Source organism: Triticum dicoccoides, chromosome 5B, assembly GCF_002162155.2.
Source record: "Triticum dicoccoides isolate Atlit2015 ecotype Zavitan chromosome 5B, WEW_v2.0, whole genome shotgun sequence".
Lineage (NCBI taxonomy): Eukaryota > Viridiplantae > Streptophyta > Magnoliopsida > Poales > Poaceae > Triticum > Triticum dicoccoides.
This window is the reverse complement of record NC_041389.1, coordinates 692030576-692035234: the sequence shown is the minus strand read 5'-3', so window position 1 is coordinate 692035234 and position 4659 is coordinate 692030576.

Genomic DNA, 4659 nt, shown 5'->3' with positions numbered 1-4659 from the left:
GGGGGCGAGCAGCATGGTCGGGGGCGAGCGCGCCGGAGTCGGGGTCGAGGGCCGGGATGGGGGCGAGCGCCGGGGCTAGTGCCGGCACCGGCGGAGTCGAGGGCGAGCGCCGGGGCCGGGTCGGGCGCGGCGGAGCGACAGGGGCCGGAGAGAGAGTGGGGATTTGGGGGGAAATGGCGGGATGAAGCTGGGCGAGTGCGAATTTTGGGTTAAGTGGACGTAGCAGTAGCGCGTTATGTAGAAACGCGCTGCTACTATATTCTGTAGCTGCAGCGGTTTCAGAGGAACGCGCTACTACTATGATCTGTAGCTGCAGCGCTTTATGAGAAACTCGCTACTACTATGGTGCGTAGCGGCAGCGGTTTATGAGAAACACGCTACTACTAAGATCTAGCAGCAGCGGTTTTGTGGAAACGCGCTGCTACTGCCGTCGCTACTGCCAGTTTTCCTTTTTCTTTTCCTTTATTTTATCCCACTTTTATTTCCCGAGGGCAGTGAACGAAGGGAGGGCGATATATATTGCATCATTTGACGGTTAAATATGTATGCAAAATAGGAACATATATATTACACATCATTGGACCCATGCATAATAATGGCTAAGTGTGTATACAAAATAGGAACATATATATATTACACATCATTGGACCCATAACATACGTTTCCTCAGTGCTGACATTTTTGTTTTTGAGTCAGCTTCTTTCCCTTCTTGTTCGTCGAAGAATAATTGAGCCCCTCATTGTGACTTTGCCTTTTCCATGGAGTACGATTTTTCTTAGGTAATGTAGTATTGATTCTTCTTTTGACGTATACTTCATCATCATCGTCATCTTCCCTCATTGGGTTGCCGTACTGATCATAGTCTTCCTCGTTGGCGACTCCATCCATTCCAATGATGTTCCTTTTGCCTCTCCTCACGACAACACGGCTGGGATTGCGCGGGTCAGTTATGAAGAAGCATTGTGTCACGTGCTTAGCGTGTACCCATGGCTCGTTTTTTGCGATAGCGTTCATGGTAGCGCTCTTGGCGTCGGGTATAGTCATGGTAGTGAACATCCGGCTTTCTCTTTCGACATTCTTAGCCCATCTGACACGGAACATCGTCGTGTTGTGCAGTCCAGAGTAGTCAAGCTCCCAGATCTCCTCGACCCTTCCATAAAATCGTTCAGTTGTGCCGTTGTCGCTGCCGGTCATGCATTCCATCATCACCCCTGAGTTCTGATCATCACTGTCCATATCTTTTGCCTCCGTGTAGAACGTGTATCCGTTGATATCATATGCCTGATAGGTTACGAGGTTGGGTGAGGGGCCATGTGCTAAGGCGTATATGAGAAATCCGTCCTTAGAGCCCTCCTACGGGGGATTAGCAATAATATGCTCTTTGAACCAATGCAGGAAAGTGGAGTTGTGCTCTCTAGTAACTTCGGCGTCCGTCCTGCATACCCCCCCGGTCACGATACTTCTTTGCGATAATTTCTTTGTGCAGTGCCACAAAAGGATCTACCTCGTCTAGGTGTTGTAGCACTACCAAGTTTGCTCTGTCAAAGTCGCTGCGTCGATCTGAGTATGCCACGTGCAGTTCCCTGCGACCGTTGCAGTGACCATCTCCTTCGAGCCTCCCATCGTGCTTGTTAACGGGCAAACCAACACTAACACCAGGCGGCTGGTCTGCGCCATATAGAAAATTCTCACAGAAAGAGATGCACTCTTGTGCCAAATAGCCCTGGACGATGTTTCCATCCGGACGGGACATGTTACGAACGAATCCTTTGATGATCCCATTCATCCTCTCAAACGGCATCATGTTGTGCAGGAATGACGGCCCCAGGTCTATTATGTCGTCCACAATATGGACACACAGATGCACCATCACGTCGAAGAACGCGGGCGGGGAGTACATCTCAAGCTCATTCAGTATCACAATGATCTCTTCATGTAGCCTTTGGAGATGCTTCACACTGATCGACTTTCGAGAGATGACGTCGAAAAAGTTGCAGAGACCAATAAGCGTGTCACGGACGTGCTTGTCCATTATCCCTCTAAGAGCAACAGGTAGTATCTGCGTCATCATCACATGACAGTCATGAGACTTCATCCCGCTGAACCTTTTCTTGTCCGTGTCTAGATATCTGCTTATCTTGCCACAGTAACCGGAACTAACTTTCACTCCGGTAAGGCACTTAAAGAATTGATTGATCTCAACCTGACTTAAGGTGAAGCAAGAGGGGGGGCAATAATCTTCTTTCTTTAATTTCTTGCCCTTCTTCTCCCGTGCCTCTGTCTCCGTCTCTATCTCGTCTGACATTTTACGGGGCGGCATGTGCAGATCTTCCCTGATTTTCAAATCTTGCAAGTCTTTTCTTGCCTTCGGCCCATCCTTGGTCTTATCCGGCATGTTCATCAGTGTTGCGAGCAAGCTCTCAAGGACATTCTTACATATATGCATTTGATCAAGGCAATGAGGTGTATCGAGTTTGTGCCAGTACTCCAAGTCCCAGAACACAGACCTCGTCTTCCATACCTTCAGCAGCGGCTCCGGCGCCTTTCTCATCGTCTTTCCCGGCGCGGGGCACTCATTCCAGTTTTTCAACAGCTCATCGATTTCGGCACCGCTCCGCTTACGTGGAGGTCCTCGATGCTCAGCGTGACCATTGAATAGATCTCCACGGTTTCTCCACGGGTCGTCCTGTTCAAGCCATCTTTGATGCCCCATGTACACGATTTTCCCAGACCCGCCATCTTTCCTTGACGTTAGCTGCTGAGACGTTGTATCATCCATGCACTGCGTGCATCCGCAATATCCATGGCACACCTGGCCTACCACATATCCGTAACCGAGATAGTCCTGCACTGTCGTGATCAGCGCGGCTCTCATGTTGAAATACTCACCTATGCTGGTGTCCCATGTCTTGGCCGGTGTTTTCCATAACGTGTCTAACTCCTCTTGAAGTAGCCCCAGATACAAATTAATATTATTTCCTGGTTGTTTCGGCCCTTGAATAAGCATGCTCATGTGAATGTACTTCGATTTCATGCACAACCAGGGGGGGAGGTTGTACATCCATACAAACACGGGCCATGTACTATAGTTGGTGTTCTGGTTGCCAAACGGATTCATGCCATCGGTACACGCGCCGAGCACGATGTTCCTTGCATCACATTCAAAATACCGATAGAAGCTGTTCAACGCTCTCCACTGGCTTCCATCCTTCACGTGTCTCAGCTTCGGATCATCTCCATCGTCGGGCTTCTTCCTCTCCGCGTGCCAGCACATTAGCTTTGCTTCCTTGGGATCTACAAAATACCTCTGGAGACGGGGAGTGATCGGTAAGTACCATACAACTTTCTGGGGACATTTCTTCCCGGCCTTCTTGTATCGAGAAGCATTGCACACCGGACAGCTTGTTTTTTCCGCGTGCTCCTTCCGATAAATTATGCAATCGTTGATGCATGCATGGTATCTAACGTGTGGAAGATCAAGAGGGCACACGATCTTCTTGGCCTCATCAACACTAGTAGGACATAGATTACCCGCGGGAAGAACATCCTTTAGGTACTTGAGATGCTCATTGAGGCTAGTGTCGGTCCATTTGTTTTTAGCCTTCGTCTTCAGGAGTTGGAGCGTGAAACTCAACCGGGTCACCTCAGGATTGCAACCATCATACAATGGAGTGTTCGAGTCTACCACCAGTTGCTCCAGCTTAGCCTCCTCTCTAGAAGCAGCTCTCTCAGTACTCGTCTCCTTGCGAAGCAATGCTTGAACATGAGGGTCCCGCACAATTGAACTTAGTACCGACGAACTCTGCTGCGTGGAGTCCATGTCGTTCTCTCCGCCACCATGTCCGTCCCCTTCTCCTCCGCCATGTCCGGCCCCTTCTCCGCCGCCATGTCCGGCCTCTTCCCCGCCGCCATTATCGATCATCTCTTCGCCTTGCCCCGTGTCATCATTGCCTACCTCGTCGGCATCCTCAACATCGTCATCCTCATCTTCAATTATCCACCGAGTATAGCCATCCATGAAACCAGTCATGAGCAGGTGCGCTTCGACACGACCATTGTCATGGGGGTCGAGCCAAACTATTCCTTTGCATTTTCGACACGGACATAAAACCTCTGTCCGGTTATTTTCTTTCATGTCTTGCACCGCCGCGCAACCACCTGTCCACCATCGTTCCACTGACCATCGTCAACTCTGCACGGTAATAATAAAAAAAATGATTGTAAAAATGCATGCATGCATCAAAGTCATAAAAAAATTTGGCATGACCTTCCCTAAAAATAGGACATATATGGATCTAGAGTTTGCCTGGAATTCGCCGAAACAGAAATAAATCGACATTTCGGCAAAACATAGGCAACTCAAAAGCACAATTTGGCGGCGTCAACTCATGCCACACACACAATTTCCACAAACATATCACACACACATAAACACATTTCCATTTTGCAAAAGCATGAAATTTTCATCACCTCTATCTCGATGGCCGGAGATGATGTTGTAGGGAGATCAAAAGTGCACAAAGCTCTTCTTGACAAAGATAGATCTAGTTAGGGGGCAAATAGGCCACTTAACTAAATCCTACATCTACCTAGCTACCTAATTTGGAAGGAGACAACTTCAACTAGTGGAGGGGGAAGAAAAAAGAGAAAGGAGATGCA